General features: G+C 49.1%; 2 protein-coding genes across 21 annotated transcripts in view; both read right to left on the bottom strand.

The window, feature by feature from the left end:
* Positions 1 to 24,557, bottom strand: part of LOC146405800 (uncharacterized) — a 474,542-nt gene that overhangs the window by 33,708 nt on the left and 416,277 nt on the right. The gene's annotated exons all lie outside the window — the stretch shown is intronic.
* ARHGAP26 (Rho GTPase activating protein 26) overlaps positions 1 to 24,557 on the bottom strand; it is a 457,576-nt gene that overhangs the window by 425,135 nt on the left and 7,884 nt on the right. For 5 of the 20 annotated variants that reach the window (XM_085014895.1, XM_085014897.1, XM_085014892.1 and 2 more), the window contains exon 1: positions 1,840 to 2,154. The exons of 12 other annotated variants lie outside the window; for them this stretch is intronic. The gene's annotated coding sequence lies outside the window, so the exon portion shown is untranslated. Of the gene's footprint in view, positions 1 to 1,839; positions 2,155 to 18,441; positions 18,657 to 19,239; positions 19,376 to 24,557 lie in introns of those variants that run through there. 3 more of the 20 variants (XM_085014896.1, XM_085014893.1, XM_085014888.1) reach the window with 3 other exon arrangements.

The following is a 24,557-nucleotide window of genomic DNA, read 5'->3' as shown; positions in this document are numbered from 1 at the left end:
ACCTGAGCCAAGGCCCTCCAGGCGGCAGACAAAAGCCATATAACCAGGAGGTTGGAAGCACACCTGAGCACAGGTTGCTGAGTTCCCAGGAAGAGCTGTAGGAAGTTGGGAAATCCCTGAACCAACACCACAAGCAGGTGTATTGACGATGCACAAGTGGTGGGATTAGACAAGAAAAAAGAAAAAGAGCTTGGCCTTCCAGAGAAGAGAAGCCCAAAATAAAGGATTGGGGGCAGGAGGGAGGGGGCTGCAGTGCGTCATAAAGAACAGACATGAATAAGCTGTGATGCTATGGTCCTCCCCGGCTCCACACCCTAACCTTTAAATTAGGGCAAGTGTCTTCAACATCCATCCACTCGGGCTGGGTTTTTATAGTTATTTATTCTGTAGTCCGTGCTTTCTGGATCACCAGGCCAGACAACGACAAAATAAACCTGGCTCGGCTCAGAGCTCGCATTCAAGCACAGGACAAGGATAACAAAGTACCATCTGCTTGTGCCCTGATGGATCAGCCATTTCATTTATCACCGTGTGTCCCACTGCATCAGGCCAGTGGGTCAAGCAGGGGAATAAACAGCCGTGAAGCCAATTATAACAGGGCACCCGTGGGTCGTGGCATTCCCGACAGCTGGCAGAACAAAGCCTGTGCAGGAATTCACAGGTACAAATACCCTCAGCCTCAAGGGATCACTGGCAGAGCTGCTCAACAACTGGGGCCGGCAGAGGGGTGGGGGGATGGGGGGGTGGGGGGAAGAGGCTGGGGTGTTTCACCGTATTGCAAATTAATGAGTTTCTCCTTATGACCATTTCTGGAGCAGCTATTATGAGCCAGTCACTGTGCAGACAACTGAGGTACAGCCCCAGACGCCCATTCTCGTGGAGCTTAGACCCTAAATGCACCTTCAGTCTAAGTCATAGTAAGTTACGAAAAGGCTCTTCAATCACAGAGGACAAATCTCCAAAGGGGGTGGGGGAGGGGGGGACACATTAAATCATGCCTTTAAAACACCCAGAGGTGCTGTCTATCAGCAGATGAATGGATAAGAAGATGTGGTATACACACACAATGGAATACTACTCAGCCGTGACAAAACACTTTGCCATTTGCGGCAACACAGATGGACTTGGAGAGCCTTATCCTAAGTGAAATAAATCATAGAAAGATCAATACGGAATGATATCACTTATATATGGAATCGAAACAATGCAAGAACAAAAAAAGAAGCAGACTCACAGATACAGAGAACAAACAAGGGGCTACCGGGGGGACGGGGCGGGGGTAAAATACGGGTGAGGTCATGAGAGGTACAAACTATTGGGAGGAACATTAGGCTATAAGGAGGTACTTTACTGTACGACATAGAGAACAGAGCCAAGATTCTGCAACCGGTGTAAACGGAAAGTAGCCTTTAAAAACTGGATAAAGGGAGTTCCTGTTGTGGCTCAGCAGGTTAAAGACCCAACGCCGTCTCTGTGAGGATACTGCTTCTATCCCTGGCTTGCACAGTGGGTTAAGGATGCTGTCTCCCTGAGGATGCGCGGCTTCCATCCCCAGCCTTGCTCAGTGGGTTAAGGATGCTGTCTCTGTGAGGATGCGGCTTCTATCCCTGGCCTTGCTCAGTGGGTTAAGGATCCGGCAATGCCACAGACTGCACCACAGGTCACAGATGCGGCTGGGATCTGGTGTCACTGTGGCTGTGGCATAGGCCTCAGCTGTAGCTCCAATCCAACCCCTAGCCCTGGGACCTTCCATACGCCGCAGATGTAACAACAACAACAACGATGATGAAAAGTATACAAATAAACTTTTTTAATGGGATAATAAATAAAAGATCTTACCTTAAAAATAAACAAAAACACAGATACTCATGATTGTATTCAACGCTGTAAGAACTGGGACACAGCAGGAAAGGACCCCATCACTGAGGTTTGGTAGGTTTGCTGTGGAACACATCCAGGGCATCGTCTGCAGGCACCCCAGTTCACAAGGAAGAGCCTCGGGCAGCAGGGGGGCGGCCAAGGGCTACTGGGCTTCTAGGAGGCCCCCTCATGCAGAGCAGCACAGGCCGGTGGATGTAGAGGCCCAGGAACAATCCAAGACGGCGGCTTCTCCCAGCTCAGCCTTAGGTCCTATGGCCCTGAGCTAGGCAGTCCCTTCTTTGGGATGGAGTTTCTGCATTTATAAAACTGCAAGAACCACAGAAAAAGGAGAAGCATGGGGCCGGAGAGAGGGACCCAGGACCGTTTGACCGAGTACATATACGTTACAACACACAACGGCCCCCAGAGCCAGCTTTAAATGGAGGGATTTGGTTCCTGGCGGAAACGGCTCCTCCTCTTCCTCCTTCAAGCTACAAAGGGTACTTTCGCCACCATCACCCTTCCAGGCAGAGAGAGGGCTTTTGAAAGGCAGCTCTTGGGCAATCCAAAACTTCCGAAAATGATGCGTGACGCTTGGACGGAGTGGACAACTGGAACACGACATCCAGCAAGGCCCCTGCCAAACCCCTGCTTCCTTGCTGCTGACCCCAGCTAGAGACCAGAGAGGCCTGCCAGGGGCACAAGGTCACTAAACAGGGAAGCCCAAGGCGGCTTCCAGAGGAAGTCACACTGGAACTGATGAGAAGGACGACGAGTTCAGGGAAAGGAGGCAAAAGAGCAGAGCATCGGAGGCAACCGTGTGGCAGCCCTGGGACTGGAGGCACGTGAGCATCAAAGGGAGCAGAAAAGAGGCGCTGTGGCTGGAAAGTGCAAAGACGGTGCAAGATGACGTGGGAAATAAATGCAAATGGGCCAGAGCGGGGCGGCGGGGAGAGGGTACTGGGGACCACGACAGGGTATTTTAAGCAGGGACGTGATTAGATTCCCCCTTTGCAAAGAGCATTCTGGCTCCAGCGGTAGCCACAAGCTGAGCAATGAGAACTGGTGGTGACTACCAGCAGCCACTAAATGGGGGCAAATGTCTGAGACACCATGAAAGAGAAAGGCTGGGGCAGAGAGGAAAGGAAGAAAGTTCCTTTGACGGAGAAGGGAGATCCAGGTCCTTCGCTTGCAACTCGACAGCACCAACAACCGAGGGCGTGTGAGAAATTGGAGTCCGCGGCCCCACATCAGAACCTGCTTTCGACGAGGTCCGAGGGCCACTCGGCTGCACATTCACGTCTGAGAAGCACTGTTCCAACGCAGAGTGGCAACCGGACTTCGGGGGTCATCAGTCCTGCTACTCACATTTTCACACCCAGCCTTTTTTTCAATGGCTGCACCCACGGCACACAGGGAGGTTCCCAGGCTAGGGGTCGAATCCGAGCTGCAGCTGCCGGCCTACAGCACAGCCACAGCCACACCAGATCCGAGCCGCATCTGCGACCTACACCACACCTCATGGCAACGCCAGATCCTTAACCCACGGAGTGAGGCCAGGGATCGAACCCACATCCTCACAGACACTATGTCAGGTTCTTAACCCACTGAGCCACAAGGGGAACTCCCTTAAACCCAGCTTTAAACACAGTCTGTAATAAAACCTCCCTTGAAGCTTAAGTAAAATGGAATCGCAGACTAGGCTGGCTGTGTAGAACTCTTCCCCAACTAGCCAGGAGAGCAAATAGCATCTACCTGCTCCTTGACTTTGCTAAATCTACATGTGTAGCAACTACCCAGGGTGACAACAGCTACGATACAAAGAAGAGTCCTTTATCTGCCCTAAAGTTTCTGGTTATCACCTGAACAGAATCCAGGCCTCTGCCCAAACTTCCAGAAACATCCATGAGCCAGTCACCTTTCAGAAACAGCCTCTCGACACGCACACAACTACTTCCCCTGCTACTCACTTGAAAAATGAACAAAGCCACTTGCAACACGGAGCAGTCTTGCAGATCACAATGTCATCTAACTATAAAAACACTTGTTGGCTCCATGACTGCTTTTCCGTGACGCCTGAAATAAGTCCTTTAATCATTATGTGTCCCAGCTTTTCCCCAACTGCAAAACAGGAACCCTAGCATTTATCCCCCAAGTCTGGTTTAGGGATTAGGGAACTGAAGTTCTCAGGGCTCTCAGAGGTACATCTGGGCTACTCAGTTCATAAAGCTTTGATTATGTCGCTCCGCTACTCAAAAAAACTTACTGTGGCTTCACAGTATCCACTGAATGAAGACAGTCTCTTTACTGTGGCCCCCAAGCCTTTCCAGTCGAACCCCCAGAACCCTGGCATGGCTTCTTCTGGCAGAGAGGCTGCAGCCAGCCCAGACGAGCCACGGTGCCTGAGCAAACCCAGGCCTCTTCAGTCCTGCTCTAGCTATTGAGATTCCTAGGGGCACTAGAACCCCGCTGCCAGTCCCTCCCTAAATCCACACCTTCTGTGTTGAGACCCAGAATGGGGAGGCCTGGCCGAGCAGGGTGGGGAAGGCACAGGGAGAGCAGGCAGAAGGAAGAGAAAGAGTCAGTGGGCTGAAGCCCTCGCCCGCTGGAGAAACCAAAATGAAGTCAGGAGGACTGGCACACAGAGCACAGACACGCGGGCAGCGTGAGGCTGGAGACGCAGGCCGGGGCCAGAGTGCGCTGGGCTCAGAAAGCACGAGCAAGCCATCTGGACTTTATCCTCCAAGGGCCAGTGGAAGGGTTCCTGCAAAGCGACCGGACGATCTTCCTTGAGAGCTGTTTTTGTGACGGCAGAAGGTGCCTCTAAAAGCGTTTTCTGAATCTCCTTCAATCCCCTTTGCCCACCAATGACATTCCAACGGTTTTGAGGAAATATCTGTGGCCGTTTTAATAGTAGCACGTCGTCTCTCTTAACCAGAGATTCTAATCACAGACCTGTAGACCTAATCGCAACATTAGCAATCATTTACCCCAACCCCTTAATCTAAAGATAAGAAAAGGACAGTCCCGAGAGAGTCAGTGATTGGCTCCAAGACAGAGGCAATTTGTGGCAGAGACATGTTCAAACATCACGGATCTCTAGGCAAGAGAGAACAGGATTCGTAAAGATTCCGATACAGGAATCAAAGCATTCACTGGCTCATTCGACAAATATTTATTTATGTACAGATGCCATTCAAAGCACCGGGAATACAGGAGGGAAGAGAGACAAATAGCCTTGCCATTGTGGAGATTTTGTTCCTAGTAGGGAACCACACGAAAAAGAAACCATCATGAGTAAATTCTAGGGTATGTTAGAATGAGAAAAGTATTACAGAAAAAAAAAAAAAAAAGTAGAATGGAAAAGGAAGGAGCTGCCCGGTCAGACCTCATTGAGAAAGTGTCAACTGAGGGCCAAGACTTCAAGAAAGTGACTGCGGGAGTTCCCGTCGTGGCGCATTGGTTAACGAATCCGACTAGGAACCATGAGGTTGCGGGTTCGGTCCCTGCCCTTGCTCAGTGGGTTAACGATCCGGCGTTGCCGTGAGCTATGGTGTAGGTTGCAGACGCGGCTCGGATCCCGCGTGGCTGTGGCTCTGGCGTAGGCTGGTGGCTACAGCTCCGATTCGACCCCTAGCCTGGGAACCTCCATATGCCGCGGAAGCGGCCGAAGAAATAGCATAAAAGACCAAAAAAAAAAAAAAAAAAAAAGAAAGTGACTGCTTGCAGGACACTGGAAATCTGAAAAGCCACATGGTGGCTACCCATTCCATCCTGATTTACCCACACAAAGACCAGGTGCGAGGTCTCTCCATCAAGTTTAACAAACGTCCACAATTCTAACATGCTCTGCGCTCGAACAGGGGAAAACAATTCTCTTTCTGGCTTTAATAAGAGGTCTCGATAGGCTGATGAATTGGAATGTAGTGAAAAAGCGGATAAGGAGGGAATTTCAGGCTGGCAGCGAAACAAGTACATAGTCTGCATTTTGATAATGAACCAAGCCCATTTATTTCGGTCACCGCCAAATATGGATTAAAATGTGGGTCACTTCCTAAGCAGACCAGAAAATGAAACTGAGATTGGCACCAAGTTCCCAAAACCTGATGAAGAGTTGCCCAGGAGAGAGAAAAAGAGGGCATGAAAGAGGAAGAGCATGGAAATTACAGAAAATCTAGGCGCTCCACCCCCACGCTCTCTACTGAGGATCCTGTGCAGCGGGAAAGGGCCAACGCCACGATGCCAAGGAGCCAGTTCTTTCTGAGGCCTTCTCACAATAACCTGATGACGTGGGTCCTTTGATCTGACTCACTTTGCAGATGAGAAAACTCAGCCACTGAGAGGTTCAAATGCCCCCATAGGTCACAAGCCACACATTTAGGAACCGAATCCAGGACTATCGGACTCCCCAACCCATCCTGGGGCTCAGCCAACCGTGGCCCTCGAGCTGCAAAGGTTTTTACATTATTCAAAGGTTGCAGAAAAACAAAAGCAGAGAAAGAATAAGTGGAGAGACCCGACGTGGCCCCCCAAGCCGGGAACACTTACTATCTGGCCTTTACAGGAAGGGCTTGCTGACTTGCTAACCCGCGACACTAGCCATCAGCAGATTCAAAGCCAGTTGGGCAGCAGAGGCAGTCCCCTCTCAGCCTCCCATCCATCGGCCACCCCATCGCCTGCTCGCTGGGCACATGCCTCCCAAACACCATTCTCAGGCCTCAAGTGATCTGCCCAATCCCAGTGGCCCCGGGTGGTTCCACACTGTCTCTAGTTTCTCCCCCTCCAAATCTGAATTTCCAGAGTTACTTTATTTAAAAATCACCCCGGAGTTCCCATCGTGGCTCAGATGAAACGAATCCAACTAGGAACCGTGAGATTGCGGGTTTGATCCCTGGCCTCGCTCAGTAGGTTAAAGGATCCGGCATTGTCGTGAGCCGTGGTGTAGGTCGCAGATGCAGCTCAGATCTGGCATTGCTGTGGCTGTGGTGTAGGCCGGCAGCAATAGCTCCAATTAGACCCCTAGCCTGGGAACCTCCATATGCCGTGGGTGCGACCCTAAAAAGATACACATGCACAAAAATTGCCCACATCAACTTATCCAAGTGTGGACAAGAATCACGAGATATTTGGGAGGCATCGCCCTTTCTCTTCCCTCAATGACCCTGTTCAACCCACGCAAACCAGGGTGGAGGAATTTTGTTGCCCTGGCTGCCTGGCAGCTCACCCCCCTTCTTCTGTATTGACAGCACCTTACTATTCCTCTGGGAAACCATCCCTCCCCGACTCTCAGAACATGTATTTCATAGGCTGTTGACTCCACTCTGGGCTCAGGCCAGCCAGGCGAGCTTCCAGGATGTGCACAGATTCAGCAAAAGACCCTGAGAACAACATTCTGGGGCTTGGATTCGAACCCCTGGCCACAGGTCCTCTGGCCTGTAACACGGGAAAGAGGCCGTTCTGAGGATGGCACCAACCTATGGAGAGCGGAGTGGACGGATACAGAAAGACTGGGGCCTGCAGAGAGCACCTGAGCCTTGGGACGCGGGTGGATCCGAAATCAAAACACCCCTGGGCTTTCCAGCTCCGTACCGCCACCATTCCCTTCCCGCGTAAGCGGTTTGGATTGGGGCCTCCCACCCTCGCCACAGAAGGTGGCCTGTCTGGCCCGATCAGAGTGGGATTGTCATGACTACAGGGTGCTTTATTAAAACGACTCAGAGGATGGTGATAAAGCTGCCTCCGGGTCAGCAGAGCTCTGCACCAACACCCCGTGTCCACGCCGACCCCCCGCGGGGAGTTCAGCTCTCTTCTCCCAGCTGCTCCAGGAATGTGGGCTCCCTGAGCACTGTCCTCATTTAAGGCTGAGTTATCTGATGAGAGCTGGGACCAGTGAGACTGAAACAGGAAGACTCCCATCGTCAGTGTTTCAGATGAGTACACTTGATCTCCTGCCACCGCAAACGAGAATCCCTCGAGCCTCGCAGGGAACACAGAGGCAAAAAAGGCAAAGGGAATTTAACAGTCAGTGGGCGAGTTCTCTTGCTTCTATTATGTCCACGGTTGCTTGGCAACCGGCATCGGCCTGGTCATTCTCATGGACAAGCAGAGGAACGAATGTCAGACCTCCAGGTCACGCAGCATGTCCTGTTTATGCCTCGCCACTACAGGGCAGGGGTGGGTCCGGCTGTGGGACAAAACCGGCCGAATCCAGCCCACAGAGCGAGCACCTGCTGTCTTCAGGGGCTCACCCACACGGGCCCCTAACTTTGGCCTTCAGTGCGTGTGAGCTCTGGATGTCCCCCTAAACACATTAAAAATACTTTCAAAAATAGCCTGTTAGACAAGCAGAGGAAAGGGTCAGACACAAAGAATTCTAACGTTGTTATTTATGAAGACAGTGGCCGATCCGCAGGGAGCAGGGGGCACAGAGCACAGTCGGGACAACGTGGGCCAGCCTGTGTTTCAGGTTCAGAACGTTTTCTGGAATCCTCCATGATTCCGCTGACTGTGCCGCCACCTCCAAGGACTCAGGCACTTGACGCAGGGCCACTGTGCTCTGGGTCTCTAGGTCATGAGCTCATTTCTAACAACGGAGATTTCTGCCTTCGGCAACACACTTTAGAAGGAACTGTGGCACCAGATCCCTGCACCGTCAGGGCACTGCGGTGGGCGGGGGGCAAGAATGTGGGTCAGTGAGTCTCTAGAGCTTAGATGTCACCAAGCAGGGCATCTGTGTGCACAGAGAGAGGCGTGATGCTGTTCCTTTTCCTGTCCGCTCCTAAATTAAACATCTGAGAATAGTGGCTTTCCACACAAAACGGAGGCCAGGGCCCAAGAGAGACCAGGAAGAGAAAATGACTCTCATGCGGAGATTCTATTTAGCAAGACAGCAGCCCTGCAAAGTAAGGGGTGTGGGGGGCACTGGCTTTTGTTGGCTGCTCCCTGCTAAGACCCATTGGTCCACACAAAAGTAACCAAATGAGGCGTTCTCGTCGTGGCTCTCTCGGCGTTGCCATGAGCTGTGATGTAGGTTGCAGATGCGGCAAGGATCTGGCGTGGCTGTGGCTGGCGGCTGCAGCTCCAATTCCAACCCTAGCCTGGGAATCTCCATATGCTGCACATGTGGCCCTAAAAAGACAAAAAAAAAAAAAAAAAAAAAAAAACCTTACCAAACAAATTGATGGTAGATCTTGTAAAATAAATAAATAAATAAATAAGTCACTACCAGGTTTCCGAAAAAGTCTGTACAGACACTATGCCTGGAAAGAACAACGCGGTTCCAGCTAGAAACACAGTTAGCAAACAACATACAGCCTGCAGGATGAACAAAAGAAATATTTTTATAAATCTTTAGGGGAAAATGAAAAACCCATCTTTTATAATTGATCATGGGGCTTATGCAGGAGGCCTTTGCATCTGTGCTACTAGAGCTAAAATGATGATTAAAGCTTAACACCCTTAAAAGAGAGGAGGGTACAGAGCAGAATGCCCTAATATTCAAAAGCGCTCTTTTCAAAGGAAAAAACATGAGCCAACAGCCTTGGGGATCTAAGAGTCAGCTGTAAGTCCTTTTCTTCTAGGTGTGAAGACGATGAAAGGATTCGACTCAGAGGTTTAACTGGCTCAGCCAAGGAGACCTGGGCCTTCTGCCACCCGCTGCTTATAATCCGGGTTTTAAAACCGCTTTCTCTTTCCTTCCCTCTGCCTGACAAAGACAGAGAGGCAGAGGAAGAGCCGAGAGAAGGAGAAGCACAGGCAGAGGGATGGGCCACAAGGCGGAGGCTGGTGAAGCATCAGTCGCCTCTGGGTTCTGCCTCTTGCTTTTTCTAAGTCATTGTCATTTCTAGCGCTGCCCCAAAGGCGGACTGGACTGCCCTCCACCCGGAGCCGTCGCATCTGATCTGTCCAAGAAGGACGCTTACAGACAAGCCGAGGGATGCCTGAGGCCCTGAACACTTAGGCTTTCAGAACACCCTCAGGTGGGACACGTGACAGCATCCATTCGCGCCCTGGGGAGTTGAGAGGATAGGGAGGTGCCCAGAGGAGGGTCGGGTGGTCAGAGGAGGACGGAAGGACGAGGAGAAGCTGAGCCCGTGAAGATCAGGAGAAAGGTGTCCTGGTGATGGGAAGATCCTGTGGCTGGAAAGCACTCGGCCTCTTAGAGGAATGTGAGCCCCGCAAAGCTTAAGCCCGGGAGGGGGAAGGAGAAACGTCCCAGAGGAGCCTGACGAGTGAGGCAGATGCCTAATCATAGACAAGCTGCGATAAGGAGTTAAAATGGTTTTCTGAATGACACGGGAAGCCACTAGAAAATCGGACGTGAGAGAGACGTGCTAAGGCTTCTAGTTTTTTTCAGAACATCAGTCTGGCCGTCACGTGGGGAATGGACCCCAGCTCACCAAGATCACCAAGGCTCGGGCTGGTCAGGATTCCAATGAGTAAGAACGGTTCCGCCCAGGAACTAGAAAGGTAAAAATATACATAACCCAACACACAGTCTACCCATCTGGTGACAGCTTACGACTTCCAACAACCCAGTACAGGCCCGGAATGCAAGGTCAGTCAGGCCCTCAGAGAAGCATCCTCTGACCACGTAAGCTCGAGTTGCCTCTAGCCCCCATGACCCATCATGCTTGATTTTTTTTTTTTTTTTTTTTTTTTTTGCCATTTCTTGGGCTGCTCCCGCAGCATATGGAGGGTCCCAGGCTAGGGGTCGAATGGGAGCTGGAGCCACTGGCCTTTGCCAGAGCCACAGCAACGCAGGATCCCAGCCACGTCTGCAACCTACACCACAGCTCACGGCAACGCCAAATCCTCAACCCACTGAGCAAGGCCAGGGATCGAACCAGCAACCTCATGGTTCCTAGTCGGATTCGTTAACCACTGCGCCACGACGGGCACTCCCATCATGCTTGATTTAATTTCCATCCTGGTGCTTGTTGCTATCGAAAAGCATCCTGTTTAGTTGTTTACTCTCCCCACTAACATATAAGCTCCATGAAAGTGGGCACTCTGCCTCACTCATGCCCCCAATACCTAAAACAATGCCTAGTACCCAGGTGGAGCCCAATAAACAGCTGATGACTGAGCGAACAAAGTAACGACCCTACCTTTATTTGTATGCAAAAGAAAACCGAATATCCCCCCCAAGATCCCCCCAACCCGTCCTCAAAGCCGGATTCCTTCGTAGAGCAATCAGCTTCCCACATGGGTTGTTCAGACTGAAACGACTTCAGAAATTCACGGACATAAGGACAGAGAAAATCCCTTGTCCTGGATCCCCCGATAAACCAGCCTAGATATGTTCTCAGAATGCCCTGTGCTGCAGTCTCCCTGAGAACAGCCCCGTGGTCAAGTCCACGGAGAGGCAGAAGTGTTGGGGGGCCGGGGAGGGGCAATAAAACTCCTGGACTTGGGGACAGGAGTGATTCACGCCCCCAGGACAGCAATCTCCATCGCACTTCCCACCAACGCTTCGCTCAAGGGTCACTTTTTGTCCAGCACTGGAAAACATACTTAGGTTAGACTCCAGGGAGAACTCCCTGCTGGAAGTCAGCTGCTCACTCAAGAAAGGGAAGGCGTTCCCCTCGGGGTGGAGACACTGGGGGTGGGATGTGTTCCTATTTTTTTTTTTTTTAATGGTTTTTGACAGGTCAGCATCCCAAAGATGAAGAAACTGCAGAATCTTGCAACTGGACGTGTGAAACCAAGACATCTAGACTAAATGCAATATAATAGTCAATATAATAAGGGCCCGAGTACAAGGCCCAGCCTCCTCTCTAGAGATAACCCCCAATACATGGACTCATCTCCAGTGAGAAAGCCGGAGACTCAGAGACAGAGACTGCACAAAGACAATTTTTAAAATATCTCTATTATTCCCACCTTACAAAAGGTGAAAACCATCAGTCATTAGGGTGTCAGTAGCTGCTGTGATTTGGGGGCCAGGTGCTATTCACACACTACTTCACTCACCCTTTCTGAGACTCTGGAGCCAACACTTTTATTTACTTTTTTTTTTTTTTTTTTGGCTACACCCATGACATGCAGAAGTACCCAGGCCAGGCCAGAACCCTCACCCAGCAGTGACAATGCCAGGTCCTTAACCCCTAGGCCACCAGGGAACTGCTAGTCCCACTTTATAAATGAAGGAAAAAAAAAGATTGGAGGGACGGGGTTAAGAGGACAGCAACACTGCACTAGTTAAGAGCAAAAGAGTTGTCACTGGGTCAAGGTTCCAATCCCAACTCCAGGACTTTTTAGTTGGATGAGTTACTTCTGCTCTCTGTACCTCAGTGTTCTGATCTATAAATGGGCACATGAGGATGCACCTCAACACTACCAGGAAGGTAGAACGTAAGAAAGTCCGTAAAAAGTTTTGACATACTCGGCAGTTAAATGGTGGTGAATGTACTATTACTACAGTTCAAATCAACGCAACCTCTTATGTTCAATATATGGGGCTCTTCATTCTGTGACACTCTAAAGAGACATCTACTCTTTGGCCCCAAAGTTCTTTCTGCTCAACCAATAGAAAGAAGGCAGGACCCAGCAGAGAGATGGAAGCTGAATCTTAAAGACATGGAAAGAAGCGTTAGGGCAGCCTATGTAAATGTACCTACCTAGATGATGAAAGCCTGCCTGTAAGAGCATACCTTACAGATGGTTAAGGATTGTGAAAAAAAGAAACAACTTAACTGCCCAAAAGTAGGTCGTGACTTCAATCCATCTTGACACAGCACACCTGAAATATTCTTTTTTTTTTTTTTTTTTTTTTGTCTTTTTGCCATTTCTTGGGCCGCGGCCGCAGCATATGGAGATTCCCAGGCTAGGGGTCGAATCGGAGCTGTAGCCACCGGTCTATGCCAGAGCCACAGCAACACGCCGTGTCTGCAACCTACACCACAGCTCACGGCAACGCCGGGTCTTTAACCCACTGAGCAGGGCCAGGGATCGAACCTGCAACCTTACTGTTCCTAGTCAGATTCATTAACCACGGAGCCACAATAGGAACTCCCTGAAATATCCTAAAGCCACGAAACACAATCTCACAGAGTGGGTAATAACCTGGAAAGAGATCTTAACCTACTGAGTAGAAAAGACAGTAAAACCAAAATGAGTATCCCTAATCAGTACGACCGGCGTGATTTGCATTTTCTTCTTTTACTCATCGGTAATTTCTAAGTTATCGCTAATCAACGTGCATTACCTGTTATCATCAGAAGAATAACATGTTTGGCGTTGGATTGCTTCTTGTTGTTGTTCTTTGTGTTTCTGAATGATTAGCCTATGTGATGAAAAAGGCTGGGGAACACGTACCTTGGAAGACGGTAGAAGGGGCAGCTTACGATTTTCACATGAAGGACTTTGTGAACTACCAGGCGGGGGTGGGGGGGGGGCGCTGGAGGGAGAGAGTTGTAAGCTCTCTGCTCCAGGACTCATTTACATCTGTCCAAAATGCATTATTTCTGGAGGTTCTACCGGTAAAGACCCAGAAAATTTCATACCCAGTTTCCCGACCTATCCTAAATAGGTTTCTAGGTCCCTAATTGGTGTTATAAATATACATAATTATATCTGGACCTGCTCAACTAACCCAAAGAACATGCTATCATTCAGTGTCCCCAAATTGATCTTCTTGAACTATAAAACACTGACCTACTTTTGCTAAAGACAATCTTAATAGCACACCCACCTCAATGATAAAAAATGAAGCTTGTATCAGGTCCCATTAGAGAGCGAAAAAATAAGCTCCCCAAGAGAGCAGCTAACCGGTGGGCCAGACGTTCTATAACCACACCAGTTCTGGGCATCCTCTCGCCTCTGGGACCTAGCACAGGAAGTGTGACAGGAAAGGGGACCCACACAGTGGTTTTTACAAGATGGGACCACGCAGTGTCCACATGTCCTCCCAGTTCCACAGACTGAGTCACCTCAAATCTAGAAGTCCTTTTAATCCTAAAACCTCCGATATCAGCTTCAGGTCATTCCCATTTACAAAAGACTGTATTTTTCCCGAAATCAAGCAGTCATGGCAAGGCATGATGGAAAGGGGAAGGGCACAGTGAAAGAATGAGAGGAAAAAAGAAGGGAGAGGGGAAAAAAAGGGACAGAAGCAAATGAGAGAAAGAGAAAAGCATACAGACGGTAGAGAGTGTGTTATCCACATTTGGGCTGGAATCTCCCAGAACACAAGGTCTTCTGTCGGGAAGAAGGACGTTCGTGTTAAGACCTTAGGCACCTCTAAACCATCACCATTTCAGCGCTTAAGGAAATTTACCTTTTTATCAAGAGTTCCTACAACGATTAAAGCTAAAACCCTCCTAATGCGACTATCCGAATCGGTGCATCGCTGATATTTTTTCCCTCAGCAGAAATCAAAGTTCCTCTCTTCTGCTCAAAACAACACATCTACCTACTGGATACTGAGTATCCTTCCCATTGAGGATAGGCGATGTTTACTCTCTCCAAAGCAAGATCACCACCAAGAGAGAGACAGGGGGAGTCTTAAGACCAGAGACTTACATGCACTCAGCAAAGAGTGTGAGTTAGTCCTGCTGAGCAGCACTTTCCTCGGGGGGAGAAAAGAACAGGGGAAAACTGAGCTGCAGATGCAAACACCCTGGCATGCAAACTGCAGCATGCTGGAGAGCTAGCTGCAAAATGTCTGGATGCTCGGGAAGAAAAGGATACAGAGCTCAACATCATCTAGAGACAAAGGAGACAGGAGAGCATCACACGTTGGGCCAGGGGTTAAAATCCCAAGGAAGGGGTTGCCTAGGGCTGGGGGGATGGGAAGGAAGGGGTGAGGCCTAACGAGTGTGGGGTTTCTCTGGGGGATGATGAAAATATCCTCACGTTACTTGTGGAGATGGATGAAAAATTCCGTGAACACACTCAAAGCCACGAACTGTCCACGGCAAATGAGAGAGCCGTGTGGGATATGAATCCTGTCTCCTTAAGAGGCTGTTAAAAAACCCCTAAGGCAGGACCTCCAAGGTCTCGGCCCACCACTGCCTAACCCCGTGCTGGCACATTTGAGGAGCGCAGTCATCTGACGGCTTGAGGTGTCACATTAAGAGACGTGAGTCATGCTTCTCCTTTGTAGCACCTCACACGTTTCTCATTTACAAGAACCATCGAAAAGCATTTCTGTCTTCCTTCCTAAAGAGACTCAGGATCCAGCCTGGGGCAGGGGATGGGGGCAGGGGAGATGAGACCCCGACATTCAGAACTGACACTTGTGAAAACAAGTCAGTTTTAGGTTACCGTCGGCAGATGACAATCTGCACGCTTGAACCCTGTACCTCAAGCACAAAACCCCAAGCCCTGCGGGGGTGTCCCTTCATCAGCCAGAGGAGCTGGGGGAGCAGGACACAAGCCAAAGACAGATCCCAGAAGACTTCGGGGGCCAAAAGCTCTCAGTTCCACTCCAGTTTTGTATTCAGAGCGGAGCCCCCAGGCCAGGAACTGATTCCAAGCCGGCTGCCCGTGTGAAGAAGAGACAGGATTTCTTTCCCAAGAGAGGACGATGCTGTTGCACCAAACGGTGCCAACCACATGGCAGCCTGCTGACCCCGCACGCAGCTTCGGGTAGAGGGCCGGGAGACAGCAGCAGGCAAAGCCACCTGCAGTGTCCAAGGCCCGGCCCGCAGACCGGGGGCAGCGAGGCCTCAGAGCCTGGGCGAGGCTGCAGATGCCGAGGCGACCGTCCCCAGGGCCCGCCGGGCCTCCTCCATCCGCCCACAGCCAGAGGCTGCTGCAGCTCGGGGTGCAATGTGTCAAACATCTCAAGGCACAAGTCAGATACAAACCCCATCTCGGGGGAGGGCAGCCCACAGAATTTTTAAGACGCACACAACAGGGGGAATGTGGCTCAGGCCTGCCCGTGGCAACACCCCTGGTCTGGTCTGTCACCCAGCCCTCCCGCGAAGGCTGAGAACCAGCCAAGATCAGAACAGAGATAAAGAGGAGCTGTTGCTAGAAATGAGTTGCCTGAGGGCACCTCTGAGCCCAGACGGGAGATACGCCCTCTCTGGGTTTGGGGCACCCCGCCGTCCAGAGCCATGGGCCAGCCTCTCTCCCGCTCTCCCCAGACAGAGCCCCCTCTGACTGCCGCAGCTCAGTCAGTTTGTTAGGCTTTGTGAAGGTTTTTAAAGAAAAAAGTGTACAACATAATTACAGGCTCTGACCCCAAATGACTCTGACCCTGCCGGGACTCAGACTCGCTGTGGGAAAATGCGTGCCCTGGGACTGCCCCGGGGGGCATCACATTTCCTTTCAGGAGCTTCCCTGCCCCTGCCTCCCAACGCCACAGAAAGGTCCCTGGCTCACAAGCCAAGCTCCAGGGGCAACTGGGTCCCAGGCGTGGAGTCACATGTGGGGGAGGTTCTGAGGTCAGCAGGACTTGAACCCTGGGGAGCCTCTGCCCCATCATTCCCTGACCTGCCATACCGGCTCCTTCCAGACGCCTGAGGCTGCCCGGGACAGCTGTGCATGGCAAGAGGGGACAAAGGATCCCACACAGGCTTGTGCAGCCTCCCTTCCAGCCTGTTCCACTTTATCCGGGGGTCTGAGGGCCCCCTCCAGGCAGACCACCTTGCGGGGAGGAAGGCAGATTCCCAGCCCTCACCTCAGAACCCATGCATCATACGCTCCTCGAAGGGGAGCCCAGGAACCTGCCCTTGGGGACATTCTCACACCTTCACATTCAACAGCCACTCCCTGACAACAAGGACCATCCAGAAATGACAATAATGGCATTCGGACGATGGCAGTGACCATGGCCGGCCTGCCCTACTCATCTCAGTTACTCCTCCCAAGTATATCACCCTTGCGCTTTGGCTGCTTTGTCCAGTTTCACCTCCAAAGGGCAAATCCAAAGGCCGTGAGGCGAGCCCCTCACCCAACTGGCCAGGATGACAAAGCTGGGACGAAATCGGAACAGGTGTCTGCATCCCTCTTCTGTCCACTTGTGCTGCTGAATGGCCATATCCCCCACACTCACTCCATGCCAGGGGTTGCCACCTGGGCTGCACACACACCTGGGGAGCTTTTAAAATTCCCCCGGGAGTTCCTGTTGCAGCTCAGTGGTAATGAACCCAACTAGTATCCATGAGGATGCAGGTTTGATCCCTGGCCTCAATCAGTGGGTCGGGGATGCAGCGTTGCCATGAACTGTAGTGTAGATTGAAGATGCAGCTTGGATCTGGCATGGCTGTGGCTGTGGCGTAGGCTGGTGGCTACAGCTCCGATTCGACCCCTAGCCTGGGAACTTCCATATGCTGCGGGTGCGGCCCTAAAAAGCCCAAAAAAAAAAAAAAATGCTATTGACTTTTGATTTCCCCTCTATAATTGATGGGCTTTTGTTTGAATATTCAAAGGATGATTCCACTGAGCAAAACAGACTTTCAGGAAAGTGTACTTCCTGCCACCTGCTTTGTCCCCTCCTGGCACAGCGCCACCCACTAGACCATCTGTGCCTCAGTCTGAGAAGCACATCTTTGTTCGTCTCTCCCCTCCCTCCCTGTCCTGGCATGATGGCCAAAGGATGTCCGTTCACACACTTCTGCTGTGGGACAGGGCTCCGCAGAGTGACGCTCGAATCGCTGGTAAAATACACACCTACACCACAGCTCACAGCAACACCGGATCCTTAACCCACTGAGCGAGGCCAGGGATTGAACCTGTGTCCCCACGGATGCTGGTCAGATTCATTTCCGCTGAGCCACATCGGAAACTCCTAAAATATAGTATTTTAGATGAAACAATGACAAACATTTTTGTATTTAATGATTAGGACTTAAGGACTCTTTGAAGATATTCCGGGAAGAAAAAAATTGCTACCCTGTCCTCCATCAAGGGAGGAGCAGGCAGAAGAGAGATGTCGGATGAAAATGCCCAGCTTCCTCGCCCTCCCTAAAGAAGCTCTGAAGACAGACGAGGTGTGCCTACCGGCCCAAAGTCACGGTCTCCGGTCGCCAAGGGGAGGAAACTGCCCTCCCCTGCATCTGCCAAACTTCCCAAATGATGCACATGCCGCCACACAAAGAAAAACTCAACAGCACTTTCACTAGAGGTGCACACAGTGCTCTGGGGCCCTCCATGCAAGTGGTGCCCAGTCCAGCTGCGTCTCAGCTGAGGGTACAATTTTGCTAGGGCCTTTGAGCCCAGAATGAACAGTACAGACAAACGGGGGAGCGGGAAATGCACCAGACTCTTAAGCATTGTTTTCCTACAGAGGCCACTCTATCATGAACCAACTAGTGAGCTGAACTTTCCACCCTGAAAGGTGATTTACAGATGTTCCCGCTGTGGCACAGTGGGTTAATGATCCACCTTCTGTCTGTGGCGTTGCCCGTTTGATCCCAGGCCTGGCGCAGTGGGTTAAGGATCTGGCATCCCCACACATGCGGCCTGGGATTTGATTCCTGGCCCAGGAACTTCCATATGCTGTGGGGAGAGACCAAAAAAAGAAAAAAAATTAAAAATGTTTCAATGTGATTTATAAAATTCAGTTCACACAGAGCTTTTCAGAAACACTCCTAGGAGACATTCATTAAAATATAAAAATGTGCTTACCTTCTGGCCCAGGAGTTTCATTTCTAGAATTCACCCTACAGATCTATGCACTCAGGTGCCCAGGACAGGTACTGGGCTCAAAACAGCGCTGCTTCTCACGGTAAAAGACTGGAAACCATCAAAATGTCTATGATGTGGGGAAGGACTGAGTAAACTATATTATGTTCATCCAGGGGAATACAATGCAATTCTAAAAATGAATTCTCTCTATATGTACCAAGGCTGAATATTCAAAGTACATTAAAACGCTGCAAAATGCAAATCTATGCAAAACAGCACATATGGCATGCTACCGGAAAAATATATAAATATGTATTTACTGGCACATGCATACATTAGATCTGAAAAATACCCCAAAACGGGTAAAATGCTGCCTCCAGGAGAAGAACCAGGGATCTGGAGACAAGAGGAACTGGAAGATGCTCACATTCCTTCTCGTCCTCCTTAAACTGTGTACCACGTACAGGTATCCATCACTCATAAACTTTCTAAGAGGGAATGTAGGCATGAATTAAAGTAACAACGCCTTTTTAAGTTTATTTCCTATGCTCAGCTGATTATCACCTTCTCCACCTGACCCACACGTGTAATAACGAGCCATGCAGTCGGGAATCTGCTCCTATCTGCCTGACAAGTCTTTGTGGCACAGAAACAGCCTCAAGTTCAAACCCAATCTGCCTGGAAATCTATCTAAAGCGTCACAGCAGGAACCAGTTCATATTTTCAAAGTGTTCGCATTCGCCTGGAATGAACTTAAAAGCACACTGATAGCCAGACGAGATGAGCTTTCAAACCTACCTATGGTATCTTTACAAACCACGTAAGATGGAGCTTATTTTGGCTTTTCCGGCGTGGCAGCAGCAGGAGTCAAAACGTAGCTACTGGCTTGGCCCAGAGAAGCCAGCCAGCTAACAAGGTTTGATCCTGAATTCCCAAGCCCCTCAACCCTTGGTCCATCTGGCAAAGGGAAAACACACACACACACACACACACATGCCACCCTAACCCCAGGAATCTCCTCTTTCTAAATATAGTAAGCACTGCCCAGTCTCCAACGCACCCTCTGCAGCATTCTGGGCCTTCCAACCAAGGTGAAATGAGCCAGATATAAACACGCTGTGACAGCTTCTGGCCACACTGCCAAGCTGTTTTCCTTACTATTTCCTCTCTTGCTCCACTCGGGGTTTCCACAAAAATGTGTAAGCCCCAGTGACTCTCATTTGTAAGTATTCCTCTGGCCACTAAGGCTGTTTTCCTCCCTGTAGCAAATGTGACATCCCTAAAATCTGAGGCTGGAAGAGCCTATTAGATATGGGCAAAGCCACAGCACATCTCCCATTTTATCTGGAAGAACCTGCAGCTCAGAAAGGCTAGCAGACAGGTCCAAGGCTAATTAGGACACAGCCAATTAACCGTAATCCCCACCCACCGACACACACGCCAGATTTCTTTTTTTTTAATTCCCTGGTTCCTTTAGAATCCGTGTCAGTGCCTGACAGAAGGGTTTATTCTGTTGAAGATGCCTCCCATTTAAGCAAAAGGTTAAGCTTCAGAAACATAATCTAACAAGACACTCGAAAGCGCACCAGACAAATACCAATTGGCTACAGAGAAGCCAGGATCTAAACAGTCCATGTCAAATAACTTGGAAAAAAATGGAGCCTGGGAACAATTCCACCTTAAGGCATCTATCGCATGGAACTGCTGGGACCCACACGCAAAGGTAGGGATGCGAATGATCATTGCGGCTCTTTCTCCGAGAGCGCAGAGCTGAGACAATCCAAACAGCCTTCAATAGGAGAGTCAATAAGCCAGGGTATCGCCACACAGCAGAGCTCTCTGCAGGCATTACAAAGAATACGCTGTGTGCATGTACCGACAGGGAAGATTTCAAAGACACAGTATCAACCAAAGGAGCCAAACACAGAATAATCCCTCTGGCATAGCCCCACCTATGAAAAAAAAAAACAAACACACACAGAAAAAGGACCTAACAAAAGCCCACCCATGATTGGCTCAGGCAAAAGGGTGCTCTACTCTGTGTATTTCCACACTCGGTGATTCTTTTATGAGAATGTATTCAGGAACCGTGTCATTTTTGTCTTTGCACCATACGATGAGGTCATCCATTCATACGGTTCATTTTCTCCCCAAACCTAAATCTTTCCCAAGTCTTATTTATTTCAGAAAATAGAACCAGCATAATTGCTCCAACTAAAAACATTTGAATCATGCTTGGCTTTTTTTTTTTTTTTTTCTTGTGGCCCAAATCCAATCGAATAGCAAATCCTGAGGGATGTGCTTCTAAAAACAGCCCCAACTTGACCACTGTCTCCAACGCTGCCCGCCCCCCGAGCCCCACAGCCCAAGGAGCCACTGCCTCTTCCCTCACCTATTACCACAGCCTTCTCACTGCTCTCCTTGCCTTCATTCTGTTCCACTGTATTATTCTCCAAACGGCAGCCCTCATAATCTCTCTCTTTCTCTTTTTCCTTCTTACAGCCACACCTGCGGCATATGGAAGTTCCCAGGCCAGGGATCTAATCGGAGCTGCAGCTGCCAGCCTATGCCAGAGCAACGCCAGGTCCTTAACTCAACGAGCAAGGCCAGGGATGGAACCCACATCCCCATGGAGACTATGTCGGGTCCTTAACCCCGTGAGCCACAATGGGAAAAAAACATAAGAAGGATGGCATCACAGCCTCCCCTGGCTTCCCATCCCACTTAGAATGAAACCCAAAGTCTTTTCTGGAACTCAAGCCCTCTAGAAGGACCTGGCTCCTGGACTCCCTCCAGGACTCTGCTCCAGCAACAAGGACGGACCTCCCTGCTGGTCCTCAAACACCCTACGATCTCTCCTGTCTCACAACTTCCACACCTGTTACCAGCACCTGAAACGCTCTTCCTCTAGCCTGGGGCTTGGAAGACGTGCTAAGAGCAGAGCAAGGCATATTTGCTGAAGGAAAGACTTCCTCTGATGGCCTAAGATACACATCTTGGAACACACTGGATTATCATCTTTAAAAATTAAAACCAGGGTCCATCAGAAATTCAATCTAGAAAAACTACTCTGTTTTGCTTCATATGGGCACCCCTCCTTCGGCAATGGCCTTGGCAGGATGACAAAGTCACCTTCATGAATTGCTTTTCCCAATAGCTCAGTGGTGTTAACAGCTCCTCCCTGACCCATTCTCATTCTGTCAATTCCTGGGGTTTGTGATCATTAGCTGACACTGGCCAGCATCAGGAACTTCAGCCTGGGGCCTCTGCTCAGAGGGACGCTGACTGGCCTAACTAGAGCAGAAATCTGAGCCACTGCCTTGTCAGAATCACCTTCCAAGCCCTGGGATGTGAAACTGATCAGTCAAGTGCATCTGAGTTTGAAGCAAATGGAAGCTTTTTGGTCCCGAATGAGGGCGAGTGGAGAAAATACACCTAGTGGAGCAGGGTTTACTTAGTCATCAAAAGTTGCATGGGACAAACTTAAAGGGATTTAAAAAAAAAAAAAAATCAAAGATATAAAATAGTGCCCAGAGTTATTTACCATTGTGGCTCAGTGGTAATGAACCTGACTAGTGTCCATGAGGATGCAGGTTCGATCTGAGGGTTTAATCCCGGGCCTTGCTCAGTGGGTTAAGGATGCGGCACTGCTGAGAGCCGTGGTGTAGGTCACAGATGTGGCTCAGATCTGGCATTGCTGTGGCTGCGGTGTAGGCCGGCAGCTACAGCTCCAAGTTGACCCCTAACCGGGGTACTTCCATATGCTTTGGGGGTGGCCCTAAAAAGACAAAAAATAATAAAAATAAAGATAACATAAAACGGTGCCCAACAGAAAGGTGTGAATAGACATTTCAGCAAAGAAAATGCACCCAGGGCCAATAAGCACATGCAAAGATGCTCAACATCGCTGGTTGTCCGGGAAATGCAAAGTAAAACAAGCGACATCACTTCACACCCACTAGGATGGCTACGATCAAAAAGACAGACACCAGCAAGTACTGATGATAAGGTGGAGAAATTGGAACCTTCAGATAATGTTGGTGGGAATTTCAAAGGATGCTTCTGCTGCAGAAATAAGTTTGGCAGGTTTTTTTTTTAATTAAATGAAACCTAAGTTTATCCACACAACCTAGCAATTCTACGCCTAGGTAGGAAATGAAGCAAGACGTGAAAATCCAGACAAGGTCAGGTTTTTTCCACAGGTTGAAATTATTCTGCATGACACCACACGGCCAATACATGTTATTATACATTTTTCAAAACCCAAAGAATAGACACCGGAGAGTGAACCCTCATGTATAGACTTTAGTTAATAACACTCTATCGCTATTGTAACAGATGTACCGCCAAGAGGAACAGGTGTGAGGGGGCTACACGGGGACTCTCCATTTTCCACTCAATTGTTCTGTAAACCGAAAACTACTCTAAAAAACAAAGTCTATTAACTGTTTTTAAAAAAGAAGAAAAAGGAAGGGGAGGAGCAGAGCTTAAGCTTCAATAGGCAGGCTGAGAGCTACAGATCAGATGCAATTTATTCAATCCGATTGAGAACAGACTAACTGGATAAAAGTGGAAGCACTTTTTTTAAAGCCCATGTTACATAAAGGCTATAAAATCTTGCTTGAATATAATTTGCCGTTGTTTATATTTGTATGAGTAATTCTCCAAATGTCAGCACTGCAAATTACCACCATTCACAAAAAATTAGGAAACGCCTTTTTTTCCCTCCCCCTTTTATTATGCACAAGGTGCGAAAGCAAAGCAAAGGAACTGAGAAAAAACTTTTTGCCACCTAACTCCATACCCACTTGTTCTATGAGGATTTTGTGAGTGATACAATGACTCCTACACAAGGCAGGTTGGCACTGTCCATCCTTTGGGAGTGTGTTCCTTTCATGAAAGACTCATTTCGCTACTTAAAAAGCCCACACCAAATCCTGAAGAGGTACAAAAGGGTAATGTGCTTTAAGCACACAACTCTTTTTTTTTTAATTACTTCATGAATTTTATCACATTTACAGGTGTACAACAATCATCACAACCATTTCCATTTCCATCCCAAACCTTCCTCAGTGCATCCCCTCACCCCCCAACCTGTCTCATTTGGAAACCATATGTTTTTCAAAGTCTGTGAGTCAGTGTCTGTCCTACAAAGTTCCTTGTGTCCTTTTTTTAGATTCCACATGGAAGTGATAGCTTGGGATGTTGGTGTCTCCCTGTCTGACTGACTTCACTTAGCATGGCAATTTCCAGGTCCAACCACGTTGCTGCAAATGCCGTTATTTCTTTCCTTTTCATGGCTGAGTAATATTCCACTGTGTATATGTACCACATCTTCTTGATCCACTCCTTTGTCTATGGACATTTAGGTTGTTTCCATGTCTTGGTTATTGCTACATAGTAAGCACACAACTCTTGAGGCTGATTTTTTTTTAACGCTTGTTTTTATGAGCAAAGGGGGTGAACTATTTACCTTAATAAAGCAGACCCAGGAACAGGTTTTTGGCCTCCATGTTTGATGCTTTATTACCCCGTTAAAAGTGAATCACTTTCAGTTACAAAATAAAGAAGTCACAGGGGGCAATCTACAGCGTGGTGCCTACAGTTAATAGCACTACAGCCAGAGAGTCGATCTTAAAAGTTCTCATCACCAGAAAAAAGTTCATAATTATGTATAGTGATGGCTGTTAACTAATGTTCTGCAGCGGTGATTTCATAATGTATTACAAACAGTCAATCATTATGTTGCACGCCTAACACTAAAAAAAGTTCTGTGTCAATTATATCTCAATTTTTTTCTTGGCTGCAGCCCCCAGCATACAGACATATAGAAGTTCCCGGGCCAGGGATCAAACCTGAGCCACAGCCGTGACAACAGCACATCTTTAACTGCTGGGCTACCAGGAAACTCCTCTATCTTAACTTTTAAATTTCTTCATTGAAAAAAGAAATGAATGCCAGAAAAGTATGTATTTTCTAAAAACTATCTAAAAAGAGAGAGGATCATTGGGAACCAGCACCACCCCAAAGAGCAACTCCACGGCTTCAAAAAGCCAAGAGACCGTCAGAGGCCCTCACGGGCCTCACGGGCCTCCAATGGTTCATTAATCCTACGA

The sequence above is a fragment of the Sus scrofa genome, chromosome 2, assembly GCF_054392235.1.
Source record: "Sus scrofa isolate SSC_HxYL_T2T_F1_AM1 chromosome 2, Sscrofa_HxYL_maternal_Yorkshire_Landrace_v2.0, whole genome shotgun sequence".
In the NCBI taxonomy this organism is placed as follows: domain Eukaryota; kingdom Metazoa; phylum Chordata; class Mammalia; order Artiodactyla; family Suidae; genus Sus; species Sus scrofa.
The sequence above is the reverse complement of the archived record's forward strand: the minus strand, read 5'-3'. Positions and strand labels throughout refer to the sequence as shown.